We start from the raw sequence: 11,185 nt of genomic DNA, 5'->3' as shown, positions 1-11,185 counted from the left end.
TTACTTTGAAAGTTACTGTTTATGCAAACTTGTTTTAAACTATTATTGTTGGGTTTATAAGTCGTCCTGCGTGACGCAACTTTTGATTAAAGGTTTTACGCTTTCGCATTTATTTACACTTAAACGTTTTCGTGGTTTGAAAACTTTAATAATTGTTTGATTATAACTAATGATTCCGATCCTGTTAGTTCACACCCTCTGGCGGTAAAACTCCGTTAGTGGATTTTGAGGGTGTGACAGTTTGTAACTTTACCTTACATTTCCAAAATATACATTTTAATACAATATCTACTCTTCACTATTGATAAAGCAACATATTGTTGACAATAAGTAGAAAAGGGGTCTCTCATATATATTCCAACTCTTGCTAGAGATCTGCTTTGAGTCGTTACAATTATATAGCGCTAATCTATTTTGTCACCAATTTCACCAGCGATTAATGCTGCAACTTTAGAAATTGTTGGCAGGTTGTAAGTCCATGCATCTTTTTGCCTTGTTCCAATAATGCACAACTTTAAATCCATACCGGGATCGTTTTTAAAAAAATCGCTTACCATACGGTATCCTTGAACCAAAAAATTTTGAGAATCCAACTTTATCTTCAAGTAATTTTTTATTTTTTATCTAACATTTCCGACCTCGATTCTAAGTCGTTACGTAAGAAAATGATTATGTGTTAAAATTAATAGATTGTTCATAAAAAATATTGAAAATAATAAATGATGTTTTAAATATCCACCTTGAGTCGTGACAATTACGATATACAATACGTAAATTTAGTTATTTCATATAATAATCTTTATTTATGATTTTTTTAATAAGTTTTTTATATATTTATCCACTATTAATTCAAAGTGTCAAACCTAAATTTGGTGTGATTTATTATAGAAATAAAAATTCATACCGATATTATTATATTACATTTTGTGTGCATAAAAATGATATTTTCGAAAAAAAATATTGTCACGGATTTAAAATATAATTTTACAAAGACTAAGATTTTATTGTATAAAAATTATCTTAAATAAAAAGAGAAATGTTCAACACGGGTTAGTAAATCAAAGAACCGTTTACCACATAGGTGGAAAATATATATTACGTTATACACTATAATGAATTGTAAAAAGTTGTATTTCTAAAAAAATATAATTATATATGAATTATAAGGTATTTATAAGAATAAAATAACAAGTTCAATCATCTTTATAACTTAAACAATGAACCAAAAAAATACATTAAGAATAACATGTAAAATCTATTTAATTCATATTACATGCCCAAAAATTTTGTAACATTAAGAAAAACGTTCAAAAATATATGCTTTATTAGGTTATGGGTTAGTGACCCGTGTACTACACGGGAGAAAATTATATAAAAATGTCAATTATAATATATGCTAATATATTGAAATATATTGTGAATTTTTTACTTATATGGACTAAATAATTTTATATAAATGTTATGTTTTTGAAATGTATCAAAAATGGAATGTGTAGTAAGTAATTGCTAATAATTATAATATTTCATTTATTGAACTACTCACTAAACTTTCTTTGAAAATGATCAAATAAGAATGCAAACATTGTTATGATCCTTAAACTCTTTTTGTTTTAGCCTATCACATTTAAATACAATCACAAAAATAATATAAAGAAAGTCAATTGAATGTTTAAGAATCCACTTGGTGACATCGTTACCATAAAATGAAAAAATCAACCACAAAGAAAAAAATAAAATTAGAAATAAAAAAATATATATGTCAAAATTTGAGAAATCTTAAAATCACTTAATGATTTGATTAATTTTATTTTTTTTTGAAATTATTAAAATCCTGCAACAATAATATTATATAAGACATTTATGAACGTATTAAAAGATAAGTATTCAAGTATTGATATTGATAAAATAAAGGAAATCATTATTCTAAGTCAAATCAAATATTAAATACTACCATAATTATATTAATTATATATCTATATACCCATAAATAACTATATAATTATGGTAATACTTTGAATAATTGAGTGAAAGTTTAAAAGCTGCAATATAACTTGTTGATCATTCAAAAAAATAACTACAATATAATAAAAATCTATAATACCTAAAAACAAAATATGAATAATAACGCGATAGTAACACAGTCACCAACTCCACATATTAATTCACAAGTCTGTTACCAATACAGTTTGAGAAATCTTCACTTAATAATTTAGATATAATTACAAAATTTATAATCAAATCGGTTATTTAGAAATACTCCCAAAAATTATGGAAACATTTATGATTTTTGAAACATTAAAATATGGGGTTTATTTTAAACATTAATTTTGACATTTATGGATAATTAAAAAGTAGTCAAATCTAAAAAATGAAAACCTTGATGAGATTAAGAAATGAAAACCTTTAAAGGTTTGTTGCAAGATTGTCAAATTTCGTATTTAAAATAGGTTTAAATTTATTGTGAATATTAAGACTAAATTAAGGGTATTATATAAAAACATAAATAAATAAATGTATATTTTATTATAAATGAATTTTTAATTCAACTTTTGTTTCATTACATTCAATGACTCAAAAGTTACATATATTAAATCGAAAAAGTAAGGTTGTATTTTACTAATATTACTAAATAATTTATACATAATTGTAAAATATAAAACAAAATTAGTTAATTAGAAAGCTTTCAAAAATTATTGAATATAAAAAATGGAAATCTTGATGAGATTGAAGAGTATGGAAACCTTTAAAGGTTTGTTGCAAAATTAGTCAAATTACGTATTTAAAAAGGGTTTAAATTTGTTATGAATAATAAGAATGAATTAAGGGTATTATAAAAACATAAATAAATAGAAACCAATAATAAACTGGAAAATAAGTTGTGTAAAAAAATAAAAAATAAATAAAATTAACGCACATGTTAACAATTGATAGAAGTTTCAAGATAAGATTCACACGTGTTAACAGCCAAAATAAAAATTGATCATATAAAAATGATTTAATTTACATGAACTGTGTAACCTACATAAATACATAAATAATCGTAACTTAATATCCATTGTTGTACAAAAAGAAAACCAGTTTTCCATCAAATACTTCTTCCAGGCAATTAACTATTTTATAAGTTGGGTCTCTATAACCTGAAATGATTAAAATTAAATTAATGTCACATAATATACTATTCCGGCTAAATTAAAAATAAATACATATATTTTGGTCTAGTTAGAATTACCAATGGTGGAAAGATGCAATTAGAGAAATTTTAATCACAACCTAAATAAACCATTCATTGTATGAAAGATAGAGTAGTTATAGAAACTTCAACATGTAATTTGAATCTTGGAGTTTGATGTAGAACCTAAACAGATTATAGGAAAATCATATTAGAATTAAAAACAATACAAACAACAAAGTGCAAAAAAAATGAAATGAAATGACAATGACAATAGCGAATAATACATAAGAATTGACCATTAGTGTAGAATAAATACATTACCGGAAAATATGGAAAAGAAAGTCGGCAAAACATCCAAACCCATAGTCTGAGTATACGAACCTTCAGTACGCAATCGCTGTTCGAAACATCCAAACCGTTGAACATGGTAATGTTTGATGCTTCCATGTTGCTGTGTAACAAATAAAAAATTCAAGAAAAGATTCAAGATTCATTAATTAACTTTTAGATGAGTTAAAAAAAATATTTTTCCGTATGAAAGAAAATGAAAAACCTTGACAATGATACAAATATGAATCGAAGAGTAAGTAAGTGAGAAGTGTGTGAATCTCTTTATTCTGGTTATAGTATATATAGATAAACAGTATTTGTTAGAAAGTTTGAATTGTTAAAAAAAAAGGAAAGGTCTAAATACAGTTAATTTAGGGAATACAATCAGGGATTTCAAAAAATTTAACTGATATTGATATAAATTTATTTTGCTACTAATAAATATAGCTAAATTAAAGAATGTATTAGGGATTTGTATAATAACCGATTAATAAATATAGTAAATTTGCATAATGTAATTAGGGATTTATTTATAACAAAATCATAATAACTCATAAGTCATAACTGATATAAATTCAAGTATATTCTAATTAATGTTTACAAAATTAGACATTAAGTTGACTACGAATTCAAATTGATATAAATTCAATTATATTATAATTAATGTTTACAAAATTAGACATTAAGTTGACTACGAATTCAAATTTCGATTTTGAAAAGTTGTTAGGTATTATTAATGATATGAATCAATAAAAATCAAAATACTATAATTGTAATTTGGAATTAATTACACATTAAAAATTTAACAAATACCATAATTGAAAATTTATAACATCGCAAAATTTCGAATAATAATATTTTATATATTATTCTTAATGGAAAAGTTTACTTGGATTAAATAAAATAATAAAATATGGAAAGAGAAGTAGGCTAATTAGATGGATTAATCATGGACTAAAAAGGAAAGATGAGCCTTATGTCCATGGGCTTAAGGGAGTATAAATACCCCCCTTAAACCCTAAATCTTTCTATTTCCATCCATCTTATCCATTTTACACCTTAAAACACACACTTAAGTCAAGAACACCTCCTTAGCCGCCGGCCGCCATCCAACCCCTTAAACCGATCATTTTAACTTCAATCTTACAAGCTAAATAGCAAGTTCAAGGTCAAGTGTCAAGCTAGCCGTAACCTAGAAACATCAAAAAGGTATGTTCTTTACGTTTAAAGGTTACATTTTTGTGAACGATTAGCCTTGAAACTTGAACATAGATTAGATCGGGTCTAGATGTTTCATAAAAATACAAACTTGATGATTAAAAATGGACACAATATACTCATGGCTAGATACGGTTCATGAAGGAAACCCTAGGTCTAGCTTAAAGAACGTTTTTTATGATAAAGGTCCAAGCTTTATGCTATAAACGAGTAAATCTTGATAATGGGATGATATTGGGCGTTAAACGGTCAAGAACGATAATGAAAAGTTGTTAAAACCCTTGATATGGACCTGTAGCAGCTAACTAGACTAAGGAAAGAAACTTGAAAATAGGCTGATGAGCTGAAAACATCAAACCAGAGGGTTCTCGGCCAAAACTGAGAGTTCTCGGCCAAGCCAGAGGGTTCTCGGCCATGAGGGATCTCGGTCAACCAAGGTTTTCGGTCAACCCATGATCTCGGTCAACCAAGGTTTTCGGTCAACCCATGTTCTCGGTCAAACACGGGTTTTCGGTCAACCCATGTTCTCGGTCAGAAAGGGTTCTCTGTCTGGAGTTCTCGGCCACCCAGTTTGGTGTGGGCCTGGACCCAGTTTGACCCAGATACTTCAATGGACAGTTGGGCCTGATCTAGCTTGTCCACAAGTTGCTAAGCCTTATCTAAATTAAAGCAAAGCAAGCCCATTATATTAAACTTAACAAAAAAGCCCAACTTAGAAATAACTTAAAATGTTAATGAAAAATGTGTTAAGACAGTTAATGAAAATAAAATTTTTCCAGGGGCTCTACCCCTTGGACCCCCTAGGGGCTGCCGCCCCTAGAACCCCGCTGCCAGGGGCACTGCCCCCGGACCCCCGTTCGTTAAGGGTTATAATTAGACTAGATGCGCGAGATGAGTAGTGATAGTTAATTAATGCATGTACATATTATACGGTTAGTCGTGCACAGCTCAAGAAAGGGATTACCATAAATGGTGAACGTAACCGACTTCAGGTGAGTTTCTAGCCCCACTTCCTTGTTATGTTTTCGGGATTGTGTGCATACTCGATGTGATAGTTAATACACTTACCTTAAGTGGTAAGTGTATGCCTTGTATGATTTATGTATAATAATTGTTTGACGGTGCGTGAACGATATTCGGATATTGCATGTACCGTCAGGTGGTAGTTAGAGATATGATTGGTATTTATGAGGTAAGATAAGATGTATGTATGAGTATATATGATGTATGCATAATGTATGTATGATATGTTGATAGTACGTGAACGCTCTTCGGAGATTGCACGTATTGTTAAGGAAAGTATGTAAGAACAGGTATGGAAGAGTTGCACGAAACAAAGGGACCAGACCCTAACAATATCTGTGATGATAGGGACCAGACCCTAATAATATATGTGATGTCGGGGACCAGACCCTTTATAACATATGTGATGTTAGGGACCAGACCCATATAATATATGCGAGGTTATAGGGCGGAAGGCTCTTTAAATAGGATGGACAGTTATATATGAAGAGTAAGTATGATTAATGTACACCCCTTCGGGCACGTGTGCAAGTATGAGAACAGATTGTATGTTGTATGATTAACTAGAACTCACTCAGCGTAGCTGACTTTTAGTATGCACGCAGGTGAGTAGAATGAGGCAGCTTGCATGAGGGGAAGCACATGGCATGATCTTGAAGGAGCTGGCATCTCAAGATATGTTATGTTAATTTAAAGATAATGTTTTATGTTTAAATAATCTGAATGCCCGTTAAGACAAGAAGGGATGGTTATGTAATATAATGGTTTGAATGTTTTAATATTTCGTGAAAGTTTTTAATTAACTCTGATGTTTAGAACTGTGTTTATGAGTAAATCCAACGTCCAAATGTGAGGCACCGGTAACGGGGCCTTACAAAATTAGAATCAATGACACATTAAAAATTAAAAATTTAACATTTAACATATAATGTAATTGAAATCTAGAATAAATTATACATTAACTATTAACCATAGGAAACATAGGAATAATCAATTAAAAATATCTATTAACATTAACAATTAAGATTAAGAATTAAACATACTATCCTAACAATATAAAATACTAACCTAGGATAATTAAACATACTATCCTAACAATATAAAATACTAACCAGAAAAAACATCAATTGACGGTAAAACAACCATCGAAGTGAAGATCTGATTAACAATCGACATGGATCTCCTCATCGATTGACGGAAATCATTTTTCGGGATGTAATTGAGTATTCCGTTTATCGTCGATTGCCCTTATTTAGACGAACGACGGTGTCAATTGAATATGTCGGATCTAATCAAATCATTGTCCGATTGACATAAAATAATAGCCGATTGTATGGAGGATTTTGTTGATTAGGTAAGGTTGAGTATGAAGGAAAGGGTGTAATGAAGTTGAAAGAATTGAAACTTGGAAACCGGTATTATTATCGACTTAAATGAATACATTAAGTATTTTAATTATTAGGAATATAATTTATTTTTGATTTATTTAAATGGTAAGAAAAATAGAGAAGTGCAAGATAATTTTGGAAGGAAATGTAATCTTCCAATAGGAAAGGAGCATGTGGAGGCAAACTAATTTGTTTTAATAGTATAGTAGGATGTTTGGTACGGTACGAGTATCAGTTAGGTATTTTGGTACGGTGCGTGTTTTTGTACAACTTTACTTTTTTATTTTCAAATCTCCAATGATTTTGAAATCAGTACGAGTAACAAACAACATGCATTAGTTTGGGGGTAAAGTTAAAATACAAAGGGAGACAAAAATGAGAAGTGTGAGAAGGATTTGTGACCACACAAAAAACTCCTTAAAAATAAATTAAAAAAATAATAAAAAAATCATAACTCAAAATATAAATAAAAAATGAAAAAAATTTAAAAAACTAAAATGTTTCCGCCATCATTCTCGTTCAAAAATATATATAAAAAATACAAAAAAATAAAAAAAATGACGAAAAGACACAATGACGAGATCAAAGACACATTGACGAAAATGAACAAAATACACAATTATAACTAAAAAAGACACAATATATTGCAAAATATAACACAATGCCAAGCAAAATATAACACAATGTTGAGTAATATAACACGATATAAAGAAAAAAAGACACAATGTCAAAGACACATTGACGAAAATGAACAAAATACACAAATATAACTAAAAAATACACAATATATTGCAAAATATAACACAATAAAGAACAAAATATAAAACAATGTTAAGTAATATAACACAATATAAAGAAAAAAAGACACAATGTCAAGGAAAAAAATACACAATCAATGATGAAAATAAATACAAAACACAATGATAAACAAAAAGACACAATGACTTTTTTCACTTACCATTGTGTTTTTATTTATTTATTTTTTTATGAGAACGAGATAGGCGGTGGAAACAGTTTTGTGTTTTTATATTTTTCGTTTTTTTTATTAAATTTTGAGTTATGATTTTTTTATATTTTTTTCAAGGGGTTTTTTTGTGTGACTATAAATCCTATTCATCATTCTCATTTTTGTTTCACTTTGTAAAATAATTTGACCCTTAGTTTGGGTACCTAAACTATTTTCAAATACTTTGAATATAAATACAATTTCCAAAGATAATGGTTTACCAAGAGTAAGTTGCTTACAAAAATTGAAAAAACTTTAATCTTCCTCAGTGATAATATTTTATAAAATGGAATTAAGATATATAGATCTCATCTCATTTAATATTTATTCATATGCGTTAAAAAACTTATAACATATTGAGTGTACTATGATACATATATACAAACTCTTAAAATTTCATTATAAATACCAGTTTGACAATGGCATTACTTAGCAGTCAATCATGTATTTTATCAGTGTATAAACATTTTAGGATCGTTTCATATGAAGTAGCTAGAGTAAGTAGGGATATGAAGAGCATATGATTAGTATTATATATTGTATTTCAAAAATCTCTTTTGAGTTTTGTTGAAGTAAACTAAGTTATACTATTTTGCAATGAAATTAAGAAGCATGAAACACCGACAAACACAAGAGAGTTAGAACTCATTATGAAGACAAGATTCGAGCATTCACTTCTAGTTTTGGGTTTGGTTACTTGGTTGCTAGATTTACTCAGTGATAAATGTGTTGTGTTTAACAGGGTATATTAACATAACTTATATTGATCCTAACACTAACTTATAGCGTGATTCATGTACTTACACACTAATCTTCCAATTTTTAATTAAACTATCTAGGATTCTAGGGTAGCGTGCTATAAACCATATGTTGAGCAGGAATCAACAAATTTTCGTCACATACATGCTATTAATATCTATTTAAATTCTTGAATAAATTAATCATTAAACTAAGTGGAATTACAAGTAGTTATCTCGATGGTTGATATAAATATTTGATTAATTACATATATCATCATATCATACTTTTCTAATGAAATAAAATATTTGTAATGATGTTTCAAGCCCATATTTTTTCTTAACCTATTTTTCTCTTCATAAATCTTAATCTTTTCTCTCATTCATTCTATGTAAATCTATTGATCAAATAAAATATACTACTAAAATACCAATATTATGAATTTGAAATTAATAACTAATAATTAATATATTTTTATTAACGATACTAAATATAGGGTAAGCTTAAAATACATAGTACAACAAAAATGAAAATGATGAAAAGAAATCTAATCCATTGATCTTAGTTTTTAATGGTTGATATTAATTTAAGAATAAAAATTGATGAGAAAGACGTTAAGGTAATAACCTACTTATTATTACTTTCTCTATTCACATGCAAGGCACACGTCAATTCCTCAATCATTATAAAACGTCTATAACTTTTTCATACGACGTTTTTTTGAAAATTTTTTTACCATAATAACAAGCGGTTTTTTTATCTTTAATATGAATATTATATTGTTATATAAAAAGAATAATGGGTTTTTTTATATTGTGCTATTTAGTTGTCTATAGTGTTTTTTAATTGGGTTTTCTATACATTGTGTTATAGATTTTGGTCATTGTGTTTTTCAGTTGATACTCATATTAAAGATAAAACTTAAAACAAAGATTACGTCGTTTCTTTTTGTTAGTCATTGTGTCTTTGTGCTCAACATTTGTCTTTCTACTTATCATTTTATTTTAGTCATTGTGCTCAACATTCACTTAATTTGAGAAAAATAGTATTATGTTCATTGTGTATTACGTTGAAGTCATTATGTAATATGTAGTTTTCATTGTGTTTTACGTTTTAGGTCATTGTGTCTTACGTTACAGGCCATTGTGTTATATGTATTCATTATTGTGTTTTACGTTTCAGATTATTTGTGTAATATGTATTCATCATTGTGTTTTATGTATTACATAATTCGTTAATATTTTTCATTATGTTTACATATTATTATTATACAACAATGTTATTAGTATTTTAAAAAAACATAATGATGAGTTGAAAGACACAATGACGAAAAAAACACAATAACAAACAGAAAGAAACAATCAAGAAAAAAGACACAATGGTAAGTAAAAAGACACAATGACGTAATTTTTTTATATAACAAAATCATACTCATATTAAAAATAATAAATGCTTGTTATTATGGTGAACTTTTTTAAAAAAAAATCTTATGAAAAAGTTATAGACGTTTTAAAATATTGAGAGAATAACATGTGACTTGCATGTAAAGAGAGAAAATGTGTACAATTACTTTATATCATTTTTTCTTTGTTAACCACTTGACACATGTCAATTAATTATAATTTCTCACACTTCTCATTTTTGTTGGCCTTTATAGAATAACTCAACTCACTAAGTATAATCCCCTGATTTTGAATCTCCAATCCTAATATTAGGGATACCAAATCAAGATTAATTTGATACCAAAATTAATAATATATACAAATAAATTTGTATTATTTTTAAAATATATATGTGAACCATAATACTTTTTCCTCAATATAATTCAATGATTTTTCTAATTCTATATTTGAATTATCTTTCCTAAATACTTTCATTGTACACTTTTTTTTAATCGTGAAACCTTCAATCCAAATCATTCAAATGATGTTTCTATTATTTTTTTATAACAAACTAGGTTATTAACCCGTGTACGAAACGGGTGGAAATATTGAAATTTTCAAACTAACACGTGTCATTTGAAAGGACAACATAAGTTGTTATATGTTATTCAGGACAACAACATACTTTAAGTTGTAAATAATATTTGTACGAAAACAAATGATTGTGAAATACAAAGATAAACCAAAATAACATTCAAATTACAGTGAAAATATAATCAAAAGTTAAAAATGTAAAATACATAAGCTATTAAAAAGACTTCCTTATAAACAATATTGATTCTTTATTTGTAACTTTGTCTTCCTTTTTTAATATAAGAATTTTGACACCACTCTTCGCTCTTGATAAAGCTACATAGAGTTGTCCATG

Source organism: Bidens hawaiensis, unplaced genomic scaffold, assembly GCF_021521415.1.
Source record: "Bidens hawaiensis isolate Kalapana, Puna unplaced genomic scaffold, B.hawaiensis_p1.1 tig00054924_1, whole genome shotgun sequence".
In the NCBI taxonomy this organism is placed as follows: Eukaryota; Viridiplantae; Streptophyta; class Magnoliopsida; order Asterales; family Asteraceae; genus Bidens; species Bidens hawaiensis.
This window is presented reverse-complemented; position numbering follows the sequence as displayed.